The sequence below is a fragment of the Dermacentor silvarum genome, chromosome 1 (genome assembly GCF_013339745.2).
Source record: "Dermacentor silvarum isolate Dsil-2018 chromosome 1, BIME_Dsil_1.4, whole genome shotgun sequence".
In the NCBI taxonomy this organism is placed as follows: domain Eukaryota; kingdom Metazoa; phylum Arthropoda; class Arachnida; order Ixodida; family Ixodidae; genus Dermacentor; species Dermacentor silvarum.
The window spans coordinates 175,104,401-175,124,728 of record NC_051154.1 but is presented as its reverse complement, the minus strand read 5'-3'; the positions used below and the strand labels follow the sequence as shown (position 1 = coordinate 175,124,728).

The window sequence follows — 20,328 nt, the reverse complement described above, 5'->3', positions numbered from 1 at the left end:
CAGATTGCAATCTAAATTGTGCAACATTTCTTACAACGCAGATATAAGAAAACTCTTGCAAATGTACTTGTTTGTACAGTCGGAATGGATTTCAAGCTTACCACATTAGGCTCAGCCAAACTAAACCAAAATGTCGCCCCGCAAGTATGCTACTTCCGAAGGGGTGTCTATAGAATATACTGCTGTCATCCAGTTTAGATTTCCACTTACTTTCCTTGCTCGCGGTATCGCTTTTTCAGGAGGTCAACGTCAATTTGCGAGTGCTGCTTCTTGGGCGAGTTGGTATTGCATACTGTGGCGGGGTGGCAGGGACAAGGTAGGGCACACAGATTGCGCTCTCGTTTGTTTATCTTAATTTTAGGTTAAATCGTTCGCGCCATGCCGCTGCCGTGGCCCTTCCGACCACAAGGTGGCAGAAAGGCGCATGCCTCCTATAGCATGACGCGCACGCGCAGTTGATACCTGGCAGGTTACCGAAACAGTTGCCGTATTTTATATAGTGGCTTATTATATTATATTATTTATTATTATTATTATTATTATTATTATGGTTTGAAAACATATACATATGACAGGAAAGGGAAAGCGAGGAGCAGGCTGGCGACTGCCACCAGAAGGGCCACAACGCCTGCCTACTCTTTAGAAAGGAGGAGACAGAAACATGGAAGATAGGAAGAAGGGGGAGAAAGAGGAAATAAAGAGCAAGATGACCAATCTCAAAGAATAAAGTAGAACACACAGTACAGTACGTTCTGCTTGAGTACGTGCAGGTCCGCAGTTTTAACGCAGAATAGTTTTAGGTCAACTCTTCAACAGCTTTCCGTCGCAAGCAGGTAACGAAACTTCCCCCGAACGCTGTCACATATCTGAAATGTCGTCTCTTTTCACATGGTTATATTAATTCATCAAATTCTGAGTTTTGCGTTTCAAACCACGATTGATTATGAGGCACGTGGTGGTGTGGGGCTCCGGATTAATTTTGACCACCTGGGGGTTCCTTAACGTGCACCCAATGCACGGTACACGAGCGTTCTTGCATTTCGCCCCGATCGGAATGCGGCCACTACGGCCGGGGTCGAACGCGCGCGACCTCGAGTGGCTATGGCACAACGCCATAGCCACTGGGCTATCCGCGGCGGGTTGACTGGTTGTATGGAAACATGCGCTGAAGTTACGCCGACAACAGCGCCATGTCACGCACTTTGCGACATAATTAGGAAAGTGTTTTGAATTTATTATGCGAGTGCGCGCATGCAGCTTGCCGAAACCTCTCTGACGGCCGCACTGCAGACCACGGTGAAGGAAAGTGCAACGTCTCTTGAGTACATGAGCGTCGGCGCCTTTCGTGTCTGGTTCGGAGGACAAGTCAACAGCGTCGCTGACGGACCTTTATTTTGCCTCCTTCTTCCGTCGACAGAGCTCGAGTGAAGGACCGCGCGCGCAAATGCGTCCGTTGTTTTCCTCAAATGGCGCTAGAACGAACAAGGCCTCGCGAACTTTGCGTAAACATGACAATGGACCTACACGTATGCAACCGGGCATGTCCCGTTGTCCTTAATGCTATTCATTATTGTTCATTTGATCATTTGTATAGGAACAAATGGCTCGCGAATACTAATCTCGGCCATCGAGAGAAAGTCAAGCTTTCGCTATGGCCACGCTTGGAAGAACACGGAGCTTAGGAGTTGCACCACAGTTGGCGGCCTCGCGCATGCACACGCGTGCGGCTGACGTGGCATGCTGATTTTTAACAAGATTCTACGTAACTATATAGATATATATATATATATATATATATATATATATATATATAGTCACTCGCCAATGAAGATTGAAAGGCATGTGATATATAGACAGCGGGAGACGGACAACCTTGTTTTGGTCGTCGTCTATTGTCTCGTGTGTTCAACTAGGTCTCGGGCCTGCACGTATATAGCATTGAAGTTACCCGCCGCCGCTCAGAACGAGGCGCCGCGGGTCCGACCCCGGCCGCCGCATTCCAATGGGGTGGAATACGAAAACGCTCGTGTTACGTTAATTTCGGTGCCCCTTAAACAACGCGAGGTGGTTAGAATTAACCCGGATGTTCCCGATACGGCGTGCCTCAGTATCATGTCGTGGTTTGGCACGCAATACCCCAGAATTTAATTTAATTAATTACTACAAGTTCAACGGATGAAAATCAGCCAAAATTCGTTTCCTCGTTCAATTGACAGAAATACCAATAACAGTGATGTGATAACACCACTTTTAATGAAACAATAAGCAATGAGCGTCTCACGACGAGAACTGCTGCTTTTAGACAAAGAAAAAACAAAGAGCTCATCAGCAATGCGCTTGTGCCTGCTATACTAATATTTACCAAGTCAGCAGAAAAGGCGCACTTGGCATATACGTTGTGAGTAAAGACGAATACCTGTTTTATCCAGCGATTTATTGTGTCCTGTGATGCCATATGTCTTCATGCATTGTTTTCACGGACTGCTGCGCGTCTTGCAGGATGCCTGAATTAAACAGTTCTCTGGTGCTACCCTGATTAGATAAGCGTATGCAAGTGTTTGGACAAATGCGTCCACAATTGTGTGCGTTTTTTTTATGCAAAACACACATTCACTGCTCTTATCAATTGACGGCTATGAACCGTTAGGGTATCATTTATTCCGTCTCGCGAAGCAGCCCGTTTATGGTACTGTTTGTTCACTTTATCCCGATAGGCGTGTGGCTTTCTTATTCTGCTCCTGTTAGGAACGTGAAAAGAAACCGCGACGCTGTATAGGGATTATGTTCAGCGTTGATTTGTTTCACATCTGCTGGCAAGATCCTGTAGTTGCATGAAATTAACAACGCGAGAACAATTTTTGCCGATTGCTGTTGAAACAGAACCCAGGTAGCATTAGAAGGATATGTGCGTTAAAGCACCGACTGCACGATAAAGGAAGTTGCTAAACTACTTGCAGGCCTCATAACTAAGCTCAACTTGAGCGCGTACGTATATAGAGAAAAGATGTGTTGGATCTGCTGACGCTGAATTTCTTAACTACCATATTTCTAGGATGTTAAGAATACGATTGCTAGACACGCAAACGAAATTGCAGGCATGGGCTGAGATAAGGGCAACAATGATCTTCGGGGGCTGCCTTGAGATCGCTCGTAATCAGGCTATCAAGCTAAAGCCATACCTGCAGAAGCAAGAAATTAAAGAACTTCCCTCAAAATAAAAACGGAGGATATCTGTTGAGGCGGTGGTGGTTTGGTCAGAGAAACGGCATTTCAGTGACTCAATGACGTATTGATGTGATAAACCACGTTCTATAGGCACTCTATATAGAAAATACTTTGTCTTAGGTTTTAAAATAAAAAGTTCTTGCGCGCAAGGTACATTTTAAGCAAGCATTGTCAACATCCGAAATCAAAGTGATCTCTTGATTATGCGTTAGCCATAGGTTGATCCAACGGCACACTATTCAACCGGATAAGAACGTTGAGCTCGCTCTTGCTGTTACGCTCTCAATTCCGTTGTAACGTGTGACATTTGCACAAAAATATTAAACTTTGATCATTCGCTTCTATCGCTATACGAGCATTTTCTTGCAATATTATTGCTAGCCTCGGAAACACTGCTTCTCCCAGCCGAGTCACGCCACATTCTATATTCAGTTCTTCTGTGTTCCCCAACGAACGGCGGCTATAGGTGTGATGACGTAACATTATATGTGAAGTCGCCTATATCATGTTGTTTTGTGAATGCATATTCGTCCTCATGATGATGATCTTGATGCATACTTGTAGTGAGATGCCCATGTTTTGTAGCAAATGGTGATCTATAGCCTTTTAAACAAAAACAATTCTGCGTCTATATGCATCGCTCTGAGCGCATTCTAATTTTTTGGACCGAAGAGCATGATGTTGTGATTTGAATACCCTGAATAGACTGGATTGTGAATACTGTAATGTCATGAGATCACACAGATTTTTAATGAGATTAAATTCCGGAAGGCATGTAACAGCATACATTTATATCCACATTAATTGATCATGTAATTCCGACAACCAGGTTATCGGGATTCCGAGGCTCGAAGGTTCCCGCTGAACGCCCGTTACATCCGCTACCAGGACATGCCCGGAAGACAGGGAAAGAGGATAAAGAGTAACGGATACTATATTTACACATGTACAATATAGCGACTAGGTAAAATATCCATAGTTCGCTTGTGAGCGCCTTCATCGAGATAAGTTGTCACCCGGCCCCGCACACCGGCACTGTTAGGACACGTAGAGCACAGGCCCGACCGCTCGAGGAAGTCGCAGTGTTTGTGATCTGCCGCCCGCGCGCGAGGGGGACCGCGGGGTCAGCGCCCGGCGCCTGTCGGCCGGCAGCCCGTGCTCAGGAGTTCCTCCCGCGGTCCCCTGAAACATTTCTGTGCAGTAAGAAGCGTTCGAGTTTCTCCAGTTCACCACAGTTGTTGCACACGTCCGTAGCAGTGAGACTGTGAGGCGTTGCCTGTGCGTTTAGCGGCCCACACGCACCCGACGTGCAACCGTAGCAGCCGTTGCTGCGCGGTGATCGCAGGCAGCGTCTCTATACGCGCGCGATGCGTGGGTCGGGGTGCTGCTGTAGGATGGTCGCGTTGGATGGCAGAACACATATCTTCGCTGTTCAGGGGAACGTCGGCTGGCGGCAGCTGGTGGGCGCTTGCCGCAAGCTCGTCGGTGCGCTCGTTGCCGAACATGCCGTTGTGGCTTGGGACTCGCAATCGAACCCTGAGCCTCCTCTGCGCAAGTGCGGCGAATTTGCTGCGTATATATCTCGCGCACTATAGACCGCGGCCGTTCGCCTGGAAACGGCTTAGCGCCGCGCGAGATTCACACTTCGTCAGCGCCGGCATCACCTCCAGGAAAAGGCCCATGCTCAGGCCACAGAGCTCGGCTCTGGTCAGCGGCCCCTGGTGCGTCTCTCGTTGGTGTTTGTGGCACTGGAGCGTAGGAATGACGGCTGCCGCATTCAGTGATCGGTCCTCTTGCAACACCGAGCCGTCGGTGTACATTTGCAGATGGTCGCGAAGTTGTTCGTGTGTGACGGCTCGTGTGAGCTGCATGCTCCTGCGCGCACTGTGGTGTTCTTACCGTGATGGACTCAAGTGTTCCGGACCCTGCGATGGCGAGCCCGCATGCCGGGGGCGATTCTGCAACCAGAGGCACGACGTTTATTGTGTTGCACTGTCATTGTGCAAAACAACAGCATCACCCCACTGATGGTTCGAGCGGAGATGAGCAACTTGTATGCAGAAGCTGTCCATCGGCGCCGCGGACCGACGGAGGACCGCGCCCATTCCTTGACGACCCTCCCACAGGAACTGTCCCACTGAGTGTCCCTGCCACGCACGGGACCCTATTTAGGGCCGCGAAGGTCGAACTTGTTTATCAGAAAAGACTCTAGAGACTGTAAATAACCTGTAAATATATTCGTATTTGTTTTCGTCATCTTGACGCCCGCTTTCATCTTCACCTTGCGGTGAAGTCCACCTCACCCTGCCGAGGTCGTATCACCGGATTGTCGCCGGGTTGCCCAGCGCCGCTCACTCCGCTGCCCAGGCGCGTCACTGGCATTCACAGAACCCACCTCCCACTAAAGAATTTTTTGAACTGCTTTCTATAGCATATTTGATAATGAGACGATGCTTGTTAAAGCCGGCTATAATCAAATCCCCACTATCCTCTTTCTCTCAATAGGCCTTCAGCCATCTTCTTTAAATGAACATGTATTCAATCAATTACTGAGTAAAAAAAATCAGTTCTGCAGGGTTGGCCTTATCCGATATAGTCATTTACCAGTAAAACCGTTTTGGGCAATTTTTTTAGATGTTAGCATATATTGTTTAATACTGCGAGTCATACAGCAAATTAAGTTAGAACGTTATGGCTTTCACGGCATAACCATTCATTTGTTCATACTTATCTTAGTAACATAAATAAATCAGTTGCTATTCCAAACACAAATTCCTATCTCCCTGATCACACTGAAAATATTTGTAAAAAAAAAAAAAAAAAAAAAAAAAAAAAAAACCCTCACTGCCATTCCACTCTGTGAAGGTGGATGACCAGTGGAGCTGTATATATGGTGTTAAACTATATTGATTTAAATAAAGACACATACCACATGAAATGTCGTTTCCACCGTCTTTATTATTTTGTCACTAAGGTGGTCGCCATGGTAAGACGGCCATGGGTTCTGTAACGATGCTTGAGCGGGAATGGGCGCGAAGGCGGCGGGAGGAGCAGCCTCCCGCCGCCTTCGCGCCCATTCCCGCTTCTGCTCACGCCGTCGTTCTTCGTAGCGATGAAATGCCATTCATGCCCCTTCGTTTTTGCAAGGCCAGGGAGTTGGCGACTAGATCTGCGTCACCTGAGACTAATGGACAAGCAATTATGTTTCGTATATCTTCGGCTGTTCGACACTCAGAGCTGATGGGCTTGACGAATTCTGTGTGATCGGTCTCGTGCGTCGTTAAACGGCCACGTCGTTTTTTAGCTGTCACGGTATGGTCTGTGACAGTCAAACAAAAGAGCTCACTTCAAGACGACGACAACGCCGCCCTTCGTGGAAACGATATTTACCACGATCGAAGGCTCGTCTCTGTAGCACTGTCAAGCTGATCGCCATGGAAAACCCCATAAATTTTGCAAGGGGCCAAAATTTGACGGCTGTGGTTGGCCGAGAAGAACAACAGAGGATGCCTCCGACGAGAGAAAGGGGGAAAGTGAAGTGCTTAAAGCGGACCTAAAGGGAAACTGAGACATCCACCCAAATGTAGCAGTTTGCTACAATGTAAACCCAACCGGGTTCCTCGAAAGAAAGCCTCGCAGTTCAAGAAAACTTCGTCCTGGTCCGGGACTCGAACCCGGGACCACCGCCTTTCCGGGGCAGCCGCTCTACCATCTGAGCTAACCAGGCGGCTAGTCAGTTTCCCTTTAATTACTTATCTCCACCTAGCGGATTTCCGCTGAACTATAACATCAAAGCGGACCTTCAGCGCTCCTTCGTGCTCGTACATTGAAAACTCTCAAAATGTAAATGCTGTAAATAAACCCTTTTTGCATCTCTTGGACGTCGCCCCGGACCTATTGACCACCCGGCACCGTGGTACATCTAGAGCACTGCACGGGCTCGGGCTTACCCGAAAGCCCGGGCCCGGCCGGGCCGGGTAGAACAGTTTTTTCACGGGCTCGGGCCGGGCTCGGCGTGTGCTTTTTGACCCGGGCCCGGGCCGGGCTCGGGCTTTTTGACGCGGGCCCGGGCCGGGCTCGGGCTTTCTGGTGGTGTGCATGTAACGTGCAGCGAGTTATTCTCGGGCGTCTCAACTCTGAAAAACATTATTTTTCGGTCTCGGGCCGGGTTCGGGCCGGTTTCGAGTCGGGCTCGGGCCGGGCTCGGGCCTAAGGTAAAGGGGTGGCGGGCCGGGCCGGGCGGGTAACGTAGAATATTTCCGGGCCCGGGCCGGGCCCGGGTCTCGCCATAAAAGTTTTGATCGGGCTCGGGCGGGCCGCCCAACGTAAAAACGGGCCCGGGCCGGGCCCGGGCTGAAAAATATCGGCCCGTGCAGTGCTCTAGGTACATCACCAGCTACGTAAACACGTAATGACCGCTCGGACACGAGTCGTAACAGCTGGTGGTTGACTGCGGTGAAATGGAACCGGTAGCCAACGCAGAAGCCAACAGCATGCTGTTCCTCGGTCCGATCAATACGCGGCCTAGTCATTTTACACACCCGGAACGTGCTAATTGAGATAATGTGCCTATGCAGTGTGCGACGTCACCATTCAAAGAGACACACCCATTGACTATTAAACGCAGCTGGGGAACATCGGCAATACGCTTTTGCTTTGTATCGAGGCTACGGCGTTTTTGGTCCACGCGCTCGGTATACGCACGCAGCGACCCGCAGGAAACAGCTCCGCTGTGAAAATCAGCGCAAATTATGCATTGCATGTATTGTGACTATTCTGACACACTAGCTCTCAGAATAATTCATTTTGGCATAATCTATACAGCCGCCTTTCTTATTGCATTGCATCCTGGTTATACTCCTCCAGGAAAGCTGCACACTTTCTGTACTTAGAACGCTAAGACAATGGCGCTCTTCCAAAGCCTGAATATACTGCCTTCTACTGTATTCGTCACTGTGCTACTATTTCGTTTGCTCCGATAGCACTGTGTATTATGGTATTATTATTATTATTTCTGGAGTTTTACGTGTCAGAAACCAGTTTTGATTATGAGGCACGCCGTAGTGGAGGGCTCCGGATTAATTTTGACCACCTGGGGTTCTTTAACGGCACTTCAACGCAAGCACACAGGCGTTTTTGCATTTCGCCTCTATCGAAATGCGGCCGCCGCGGCCGGGATTCGATCCCGCGACCTCGTGCTCAGCAGCGCAACGCCTTAGCTGACTGAGCCACCCCGGCGGGTATTATGGTATGGATCCCCACTAGTCTTGCGCTAGAGATCCAAATATATTAAGCACATTGTTCTTATGAAATAAAAGTTCAGTTCAAATCACGAAATATATAACCCTAATACACTCTTGCGAATCTCTCTCTAAAAAAAAAAAAAAAGAGACTGGAAGAAAACATATTTTACACCTTTTTTACATCTACACACAAGAAAAAAAAAAAAAGAAAAAGAAAACAGGCTGCATCGCTAAGCGCTTTACAGATTTCACTGTAAAATCGCCATGATATGAAAATGACCGAAAAATAGCAGTCGTTTTACGCCCTATTGCTTGTAAAATAGGACAGACACACGCGTGACGAAGGTTACAGAAACGTCCTGTAAAATGTATGGCTTTTATCTTCTTGGCTTCATCTGTACGCGCCGTGTACATTCGTCCAGCTGTCCCGTCGTTGCAACTCGTCAATCGCAACATTTAACATTTTCCTCCAGTTTTCCAAACGTATAAGTTTGGAAATTAGCGCAGGAAACGACAGTAATCTTCTTCTGTTGAGGCAGATTATAGAGCGTCTGTAAAAACAAAATGCATTGCTTATCTTGTAAAAGCAATAAGCAGAAAATTCAGTTGAACGAGAAAACATGCCATCTGGGCACATTTTTTCCAATACCTTTCTGGAATTTTTTCTTAGTGTGTGGCTGGGGGGAACATTGTTCGCTACTTCTGTTATTCCTTTCGCGCGACGAACTCAAACGTTCTGTTTGCAGCGTCTTTGAATGGGCGATTTATCTTTGTTCCTGTTCGACGTAATTGAACGAATAGAACGGATTAGACGGCTCTGCACCCTTTCCCATTTAGAGCCGGATATAAGTTTATCCAAAACATAATAATTGTTTATCATTATCCTCACAATAATTGGGGAAATATAAAGTAATTATGATAATGACTTCTGCTTGGTGTGTGTAAAGATAATTAGCTTGAAAATTATACACTTGCAGTTCTCTCTTAAATCAGTTCATGTATGCCATGAACAAGGTAATAAAATTTTCTCTCAGATTCTTTGAGTTCTTTTTAAAACTGTTGTTGCCGTACATTTAAAATTACTGTTACTGTCTTACATGTCCTGTGATTTCAATGAGACTGTTAAGCTGTCTATGCCTGCTATGCTCCCGATTTGATAAGAGCTAACTCGTCCTTTGGACACACGCACACACACGCGCGCACACGCACGCACGCACACACACACACACACACACACACACACACACACACACACACACACACACACACACACACACACACACACACACACACACACACACACACAACACACACACACACACACCACACACACACACACACACACACGCACACGAACACGCACACACACACACGGTCAAGCCACTGATCTTTACTACAGATCAGTGGGTTAAACGTTGTCGTCACAAGCAGTCACTTTCCAGAAAACACAACAGCGTTACCTGTACAGCTCCATTATACTATGAAGGAAGCAGCTTGATCAGTCGCGTGCCGGATTAATGTCTCGTCGAGAGTCCGTATTTTTCCGCAACAGGTGAGTCAGTAGCGACAACGCGAAAAAAATAATAAAAAAAGTAATTTCATGCTTGACCACGTGCGAGCACTTGGAACCGCCCTGCCGTGTCTGGCTTGGAGCGTTTGACTTTTTCCTCGTTGCGCACATGGACATCGTTCCGGAGGGAAAAAAGGCGTCTGTCTTTTCTTTTTTTTTTTTTTTTTTTTTTTATCTCGTCTACATCATCACCGTGTTTCAGGTTTTCTTAGTCTAACATAGCTTAAGTTCCACATTTCAGTCGATGTTCACGTGAATTCCCGATTTTGGCACCTCGAATAAGTTTTATGAAAATCGGTTTAAACCATATTTCTCCACGAAGTGTCGGCCATTCGTAAATGGTAAGAATATCGTTAAATGCAGGCGCTGTAAAACCAGTGAACACCGCCCGGCTTGTTTGATGCAAACGGTCAAGATATATTAATGTTATTCGAGTATGAATATAATATACGTTTCATTTTCGCTCAACGCTCAAGCAAAAACCGGCATTTATAATACTATATGCAGCGCCTGCTGGCCTTGAGTAAACGAAAGCTTGTTGCCCTTCTAGTGGCCTCGTGTAGCACATGAATACGACAATGGCGTATCGCATTGCGAACGGTAGCTGTGACGTTGAGCGGACGTTTTTTTTTTTTTTTTTTTTTTTTTTTTTTTTTTTGCTTGTTTTTTCAACTTACGTTTACGTTTTTCAACTTACGGCAGATTAGGATAGCTGGTATTTGTTGCAAGGGCGTATAGAGCGAAGCAGTAATACAGGACGAGGACAAGAGATTTAGGATGGACAGAGAAATGCTCGAAATGCACATCGACAAAGGTTTGTACGATAAGGAAATGCATTAATTAAAATTAAATTCTAGGTATATACGTGCCAAAACCACGACATGATTATGAGGCACGCGGTAGTGGGGAATTCCAAATTAATTTTGACCACCCGGGATGCCTTATCGTGCAATGGGTAAGTACGCGGGCGTCTTTGCATTTCGCTCCCGTCGAAATGCAGGCTCGCCGCGGCCGGGATGGAACCCGTGCCCTCGAGCTCAGCAGCGCAACGCCAGCTATCCGCGGCGGGTAAGAAATGTGTGCAGTACTATGTGTTCTTTTTCCTTCTTCGCGAAAAAAAAAAAATAAAAAAAAGAACATACAGAGAAAGTTTCCATACTTCTTTCCAAAACGTTTCGATTTGTAGTTCGTTTGTTTATGCGGCTTCTTTCAAAAGCGTAAATAATGCCTAATAGCGAAGATTTGCATAGATAAATTCGTCACATTACTTAATTGTCATTATATGTTCCTGTCAGTGATTTCGCTTGTATAAATAACAGTTTGTATACAAAAGGCGACCTTTGCCTGTGTTAATCGTTTATGAAAGTTACCAGAAAAATCTCGAATTTTAGGCTGCCAGCCAACAAAAAAAATTATAGTGACGTTTTACTTAGTGAACGCGGGTCGTTATGTATGGGTGCTGTTCCGGAGTTTCTAAGCTCTACCGCCTTGCCTGGCACACCCGCATTGTCGTAAGCCGCCTAGCACGTTCTTGGGGAGTCTCCTGGGCTCGCCTAGCCCGCGCCTGTTGCCGGTCTTGTCTGGCTCGTGCCTGGCGCTTGCCGACGACTTCGGGGGCGGTCGACTCGCGCTCAGCCTGCCGCCGCTTGCGTTGCTACAGTGTCCGTCCCGCTCGGCCGTCTCTATCACCAGACGAACCCGGTACATCCACAGCGCACACAGAGCCCGTAGCAACTGCCAGAGGAGGTGAACCCAGCGCGCCTCCGCCTACCCTCCTCACCCGCTCCGCCGCGCGCTCCTCCGTACCTTCTCCTGCGTGCCTTCCGTCTCTCCACCCGAGGCTAGCGCCCGTCGGGTGCAGAACGCGACACTGCGTTGGCGGCTCGCTCATTCGCATGAAGGGAAAAAAAAATGGAACCATTCACTCTAAAAAAGTTTACACCCTTTGGGTCGCATTTTGTCCCCAAACAATAATCGTCATCTGCCTTGCTTGCGTTTCGTTTCTTGAAAACTCAGCGCTCGCTACTTTCCTGCCGAGAATGCTGTGTCACGCTGATAACACGCAAGCCTTTCGTGACTAGGAAGTACCGGGCTCGCAGCGTTAAAGAGAGGAAATACGGACAAGACAGATGACGATTATTGTTTGGGGACAAGAAACCACCCAAACGGTGTAAACCTTTTTTAGTGTCCCACTATGTGAAGGTGGAATGACCACCGAAGCTGTAGCGCATCACGCAGGGTTAGACAAGGGCACATGTATTTATTTTCATCATTTGGTAATGGTAGTGACGATATCTTTGTGATTACTGTGATATACGCTGACAGGTTCGGTTACAACCTTAGACAGAATCTTGGCCAACGTTAAATCTATACACGACCGTCGTTGAGTGACTTGGATTGGTGTGGCACTTCACACCAAACTCTTCTAGCACAAACTGAGTGAACCATTCCTGGTCTGATTTTGAAATGTCCACATTGAAGTCTCCAAGGATGATCACAGGGGTAGTGTCATTACTGCTACCCCATGCAAAGTGCGTGCTCCTGAACTTCTCGATATTACACTTGGATTTGCCCGGAGATATACACACAGTGGATATCACAGTTCGTTCCAGGGGCGTAGCCAGGGGGGGGGGGGGTCCAAACCCCCCCGAAATATTTTCCGCAACCCCCCCCCCCCCCCCCCCCCCCACTTACCCACCCTTTGTTCTCGGCGCTTCGCCCTCACGTCATTCATGAAACCGGTGCTACTATCACAATTTCATTCCTGGGCGCTTCCGTTTGGGTTGGTAATTTACAGGGAATCATGTCTGCATATGGAAAAAACTGTCACGGTGTTGGTCAAGGCTTTGACACTCTGTGAAGTTTTGGGCGAGAATGTGGCGGCCGCATTCTGAAGCAACAAATGCGCAACAAATGAAGCAAAAAATGCGGCAGCCGCATTTTAGATGATGGCGAAAACGCTCGAGGCCCGTTTACTTAGATTTAGGTGCACGTTAAAGACCCCAGGTGGTCCAAATATCCGGTATACATTTCCGCCGCTTCCCTTCAGGTGCCGGTTAGGCCGCACTCGCGCAGGATCTTAGGCTACGTTCACACTTGGTCTCGAAGCTGTCGGAAGCGGCAAAATCTTACAAAAATCCGCCCGCCTAGGCGGCAAAACAGGCAGAAAACAGGCTGCGAGCCAAATCGGTCTCGGGCCGATTTTTTCGCCATGGCGAAGCGGAAACGCGGCGGAAAGTCGTTCTGCTTCACTGGAAGCTACACTAGCATGTAAACAACCGGTCGTAAAATTGAACATAGCACCAAAAGTCTAGGCTGTAATGCTGATCGACGCGATCAAGAACCAGCCCTTGCTCTACGACAAGAGTGGCACTAAAACGTACTGTCACCAATACTCGCGATAGTATTCAACGTCGCGCGACTGGAGGTGCGGCAACGAAGCCTTGGCGTGACGCAACTTCTCGCGCTTTTGCAAAGCCAGGCGAACCCACCACCGCCGTTTCCGAGGTGTCCGCGTCTTCCGTTTATTCATTGCCCATTTCTAGAAAACAAGTAGGTAGAAGTATAAAAGCCATTTCTTCTTCCACTTCCATGGCAGACAATAGTTAGGCAGATTTCTCGTTGCGCTCCATAATTCTCCTCGCACGTGTACGGTATGTTGCAGAAGTCGTCGCGGGGTGCTTTTCTCGTCGCGACGATAGATTGGGAGTGTAGGTATCACGTAGGACGCGCAGGCTTTGGCGAGCCCCAACACAAGGGCCAGCCCGGGTTTTAGCTGTGGTGTTCCTGTTGCCCCTTTGGTGTCCTGGAGGCGCCGACAATACGAAATGATGAAATGTTATTACAACTTGTAAATAAAAGCTATTAAAGAAATATTATCATGCCTAGGCACCAACCTGTGACTCAGCGCCACCGCGCCCGTCTGAGGAGAATTACGGAACGCCAACGAGGAATTTACCGAAGGTCGCAGATGACACGCTAAGTTGCGTACAATGATCACTTTTGATGACGGTACGTGGGTCAAAGAATGAACATACCGCTCGAAATAATGCGATAATGAGCGCCACCACGCCGACAAACGTACGCAGACGAGATGGATCTGGACGAAAACGGCAGCGGCGGCCGCGGCGGTAGCAAAACAAATGTGAACTTGGACAGGCGCGGAAAAAATTTTCCGGCCGCTTTGGCCTTTCCGCCCGCTTGCCGCTTCCCAAGTGGGAACGTAGGCTCAGTCTGCGCGAGAAACGTCTCTTTGCGATTGCACCCCTACGGAAGGCTGGTAATTACTGTTGTGTTGTTGAATCCCAAACCAGCAATTACGGAAAGCTGGTAGTTGCTGTTTTGTTGTGGAATCCCAAACCAGCAATGTACACACGAAGGGGTTGATGACAGCAGTGAAATTCCACCGACTCGCAACAGAATGCACGAAACAGACAGCCGACAAGCATGAATTACTGCTGTGCGCAGTACAGCGTAAGTAAACTCTTGTTGCAGGCGCTGACAGTTCTCGTCGGAGTTCACGCGTCCTGAGAAATTGATTATGTGCACTATGCACTGAACAAGAGTTCATTCCTGCATCACTAGTACACCAATCAGTCGAGATTCTGTGAGGTACAAGGCCGCTTCCTGTTTGCACCGGCCTAAGTGAAGCAGAAATTAGTTGCACGCAATACGTAAAATGCGTACATATGCCATATCTATGCTGTGCGGTGAAATATTCTGCACAATTCTGAATCTGTTGACGTAAAGGCTGACGTACGACTGCACGCTCGCACACAGCTTAAGACACAGCGGCCCATGCACTTGCCGCAGGAAATGCAACCCTCTCGTATGAGGGAGCAGGGCGACGAAAGCTTCGAAAAGAAAAAAAAGCCTTATGCGTTTTTGCGCGTATTTAAGTTTTCTAGCGCAAAGACGCAGCGAACAAGCTATTGCTATGGGAGTAGGTATAGCCTGGTCACACGTGCATTTTCACGCGTATAGCCGTCCTTGACTTGTGAAACGCACTTCTCCCCGACGAGGACGACGCCATCTATACGCTTAACGGAAATGAACAATTAATGATGTCTTCTCCGATCGGGCGGGTCGTCTCAATGATGCGTTTTCGAAGACTGGTCTATTCAGTGGCGCGATGAGAGACCGTTGCTCCAAAAGCCCACTGTACCTGTCGTACTTACGGTATTTACTGAGCTTACTTTATACTTTTTACTTAATTTCTTCACAAGCACACGGGAGGGGGTCCCATGTCTTTGATATACATGTATAGAGTCTGCTTAAACTACCGATATTTATTATCGATCACGTGACGTAGAGGAAAGCAGAAGCCTGCCCCCCCGAAAAAATTTTCTGGCTACGCCCCTGGTTCGTTCTTTCGTTTGTATGGCACATACATCCCCAAAGTCAGTGGCATTGTCCTCTTGCGAGTCAAGGGTGTATGGTTGTAGATACATTTTGTCCTTTGCGTATATGGCAGCGCCTCCTGCTCGTGAGTCCATGTGCTATTCACAAACGATTCCAGTATGCCCATCGACTTGAAACAATACATCTTGATTTAGTTATTTCATTTATTATTATTATTATTATTATTATTATTATTATATTATATTATTATTATTATTATTATTATTATTATTATTATTATTATTATTATTATTATTATTATTATTATTATTAGGGGCGGAGTGCTTAAAGCCTGCTTGTCCTACGTCGCGGGTCGGCCCGGTATTGACTGTCTCCGGGATCAGTGCACGATCACATTTTTTTTTTTTTATGGTTGACACACGGACACGAAAATGCATGGAACCCTAGCGATATACAGCTTCGCTGTAAAATGAAGCCATTTGCGGAGAATGGACCTTTTTCTAGGGTGCCTCGATGCCAGCGCCGCCGTTCAGGGTGGTGCCATCCTTTGACCGCACCCGCGCCGCCGCTTTCTCGCTACGAAGCCATCTTGAGTCACAGCGAGCGGTTGCGAGTGCTTGGTGCCGGTGCTTAGTTCGAGACACAGTGCGCGCGGATGCTTCGCTGACGCTTCTACTTGCTGGACAGTGTTCAGCCGCATGAATGACAAGCTTGTCAAGTGCATCGAGTCGACATGACGGGCTGTTGTGTTCCCAAGTGCACCGGATCGACGCGTAAAGGGCTTCGTTGTTTACGCTTCCCCCGGGACCCAGAGCGGAGGAAGAGATGGGAAGCCCAAGTAAAGCGGTATCACTGGAAGGCAACGGATAGCTCCTACATTTGCGAGGTAAGTGTCAAGAAAGTTTAGACTAAAGCCCCTCCATACGCGTTTTCGCGGGCCAGGTTATGTACCGCCAACCTACCCTCCTCCTCCACGCTCCTCCCTCGCTCACCCCTTCAGTTTCCGGCGTCAAGCGGAACTTACGTGGTCCCAGCTTCCGTTTTTAACGGAAGCGACGTCACTGCTGCGTAGGGGTGCGAGCGTGAAACAAACGAAAATTCAGGAACCGGAAATCCCGGAAGTAGAAAAACCGGAAACGGAAACCGCGGAAGCGGAAACGGCGGAAGCGGAACTGGTTTGAGCGACGAATCAGGGTACAGCGGCACACATGAAAGGTTGGCGCTACTTAGCAGAAGCGGCGGTGGCGCGTGGATGGAGGGGCTTTAGACTATCGCATCGTGTTTTTCATTTAAATAAGAAAGTATTCTCTGATCCTCGCTCACGTACCTACGTTCGCTCACGAACTAAGCACTGTACCGATGCTGAGCAGCCTATGGTTTGCGAGCGCGCGTCGCATAGGCTTTTGCCGTTTTGATCGGCGCAGTCTATGCGAGTAGTACCCTTATTTTAAGGACTGACGAAAATGCTTCGCCGCGAAATAGCCTTACATTAGCTACAAATCGTCATGTAAACCACCTATTTTTCTTTTTCACGGGAAGCACACATCGTGTGTCTCTTGTTTCTTTTTTTTTCCCCTCAGTTTCTTTTTTCGCTACTGGTTATTTGGGACTAAAGAAAGCAGTGCTTCTTCTGGGGAGAGCGGCTGTTGTGTACGTGGCAAGCGAAGCATTGTGATTTTCTCTATTCTCAGCAGATATCTTGCGGATCTCAGGTTGTTACGTTATATAGCTGATTTTTTAGACGAATATATTTGTAGCGTGGTGCTCGTAAGCCGATGGTCATTCGTGCTCATTCCCGATGGTAGTGGGCACTGTGACGGTCTTTAAATGCCTGTGCACGGTATGCATGCCCAGGTGTAGTAGAGTTAAGGGGCATCATGGGACCAAAATGTTTCGGCGCTTTCTGGCATGGTGTCTGTTGTAGCCTGTGCATTTCTTCGAAACGTGTGAAGCGAGGTAATACAGCATTACTTCTGCGAAAATTTATTTTTAAGCACTGTAATGGGTTCTCTGTATTTACAAGGCAACTTTTCATATCAATAATCACTTTTGTTGTTTTACTTGTACTTAGAAACACTTTGAAGAGGACCAGTACGAGGGAAATCGACAGGATGGGCGCCGTCTGTTAAAGTCAACAGCCCTACATCATCATGGACTATATTTTCGAAGTGAAAAACATTGCTAATCTGTATTTGACTGTCTTAATTTCATTTACGGTTTTTGTACGCGATATGTATGCAGTGTTGTTTATTTTTTCAATGTAGTTATCAGTGTTCTAATGGTTATTTATAAAATGTTCTGTACTCGCCATCGATGTGTTTGGCTGATGCGACGTATTCGATGGTAGCTGCTGTATTCTGGCTGGATATCTTGATTAATATTACCCGCGGTTGCGTTTTCTTGTTTGCATTCTTGTTTTCGATTTATATTGTGTGTAATAAGGTTGATGTACTCACTTGGACCCCCCCCCCATGTAACGAATTAATTAAAAAAACTCTCACTATCCCGAATTGTGTGTCGAGCCTACCTTGCGAATTTTTTTTTTATCTCGTCTTTCAACATAACCTTCAGGCGCCACACAGTACATATAATTTTTCATGTACATATCTCTTTCATGATTGATTGTACTAGACATTATAAGTAAATGTATTTTATGCATCGTTTGGTTTCTTGTGTGTACTAAGCAAGATCGACACAGACAAGTTACGTTACATGTTTCTCTACAGCACTAACAGTAACTAAACCTTATTTTCACATCGCAGTTATTTTTACACCAGCTTAATCCTGTCAGCACACATCTTTGTGGGCAAAAAAAAGCAAAATTGCGCGTAGATATCGTCAAATAATTGCAACGAACGCGAAGAGCCCGCGCAACGCAAAGGAAACTAACCGCTGTGCGCGAGTGGCTGGCTACGGTAAAGGAGGCGTGACGTGTAAACCAAAATACAACAGCGAAAAAAGAAACACTTTACACACACGGGGGTCGCAAATCTTATATACCAAGCACCGAAGCGCAAAAAAAGAAAATAGTGCGTATTTCAAACATACACACGGCATATTAAATGTAAATTGAATTAGGCAACTTGGGGCATGTTCCCGGCGCCATACATTTACGTCTTGGACCTTCGACGAGTTAACTGCTATTGGTTATAAAGATGTGCAGATGCGATACCGATAAAAAAATCCTCATCAAGGCAAAGCACTTGGAAGTGCTCCGCGAGTAACACTATTTATGAACGCAAGCGTAGCCGAGTCTCAGCTCGTGTGACTCAATATGGCGGCGCCAGCGGGGTTGTCTCCACCCTGGACGGCGGCGCTGGGCATCGAGGCACCCTACTTTGATGATGATGATGATTTTTTTCCAGTAAGGGACCCCTCTAGCGGCCGCCACTTCAACTAAATTTGACGGGCAAAACACACGCTCCCACCGCTTCTCGCCTCTATACGCAGAGCATGGTAGCGTTTGACCAAGTAGTCTCTCGCGACGGCCATCCCTGCTTTTTTTTTTTTTTTGTCGCTTGTGTTGTTGAAGTAGCTTCTCACCGTCCTGCTCTAGCGCGCGCGTACTTGATCACGTGTAATAATAACACATTTTACATTTACCGACGCGATGGCAACATGCTAATGCGACGTGCAGGCCACTTGTAACCAAGATTTGAGAGATGCGCCGGCCTTTATTCTTCAACAACTTGGTCAGTACTTTGATTCAAGTGGCGAAGGCATGTGTGAGCGTCAAACACGCCATGGCAGGACTTTCTTCAGGATAAACTCGACCGTCATTTGGAGTGGCTCGACTTGGAGGAGGCGGTCAACATACGCATGCACCTACGTGCTTGCCCTCAAGAGCGGGCATGCAAGCAGCTCACCATGATGAACAAACAACGTGCAAAACTTCTGCACACGTACTGCGAGTGTACTGCAGGGCAAGTGTTGTTTTATCTCGAGATATGTGTCGTATACGGCATGGTAGTGGGGACTAAGTAGACTCAACACAGTACGGGGTGTTAAGCAGAAGGGAAGTGGACGCAACACGTTGTTTTGTCAGGCGCGTAAAGCTTCATTTGCCTGCAAAAAGTAAGACTCGCGGGTTTTGTATAGTGCGACACCGCGAGTGTCACTTTGGCCTCGCACGATGCATTCTGATCGGCTGTGTGGCGAGATTCTTCTTTTCGTTTGGCCCCACGTAACCGTACAGCTATTTCCACCTGCATGCGGTAACACGTTCTTAAGCCAATGGTAATATCCGTGCGGTATACATACCCGTACATTAAAACAACGCCGTGACTTCTGAGTCAGTCGTAGGGCGAGAAGTGCAATAATCACAGCGCTAGTGTCATGCTGTTCACAGGCTTAATTTTTGCCTCACTCAGCAAAAATCGCGTGATAACTCACTGATAACATAGGATTTTTTTTTTTTTAATTTGACCGTGCGCTCCACTCCAGTCACCATTCCACGCCGGTTTGTGCAATCGACAGTACTGCAAGTGCCCGGCATGAGATTCGTCGCAAACGCTGCACCTATCGCTCGAGCGTTAGTTCACGGAGTCGTTTTCATCGACAAAAGTGCTTGCAGTCTTTCCCACTAACTGCTGAGTGTTTCCTTTAACCAATATCCTCGCCAAAAACACGAGAAAAATTATTGTTCAGCCCCTCAAGCTCAGGAAATTGCCGCGGATCATGCAAGGGTTTACGCACTGACTTCGCACACCTGCCCTGCGATAATGTCGGCGCGGCGTGGAATGCAGCTGGGGCGAGGGTACGCGCATGCGCATAGCTGAATTGGAAAAAGGTCCATTCTTGTCCGGCCCTGACGCGAGCGTGCCGGCCAAAATTCTATAAAAATGGCTGCTACTTCTCGAGCGCGGTGCATTTGTGTGCTTTCGTTGAGTCCGCAACGCCAGCGCGCCTTTATAGACCTGGACAAATCCG

The 20,328-nt window shown here is 47.5% G+C and overlaps 1 protein-coding gene across 1 annotated transcript in view; it reads right to left on the bottom strand.

The window, feature by feature from the left end:
- Positions 1-20,328, bottom strand: part of LOC119436417 (sterol carrier protein 2) — an 81,867-nt gene that overhangs the window by 29,610 nt on the left and 31,929 nt on the right. The window lies entirely within an intron of this gene.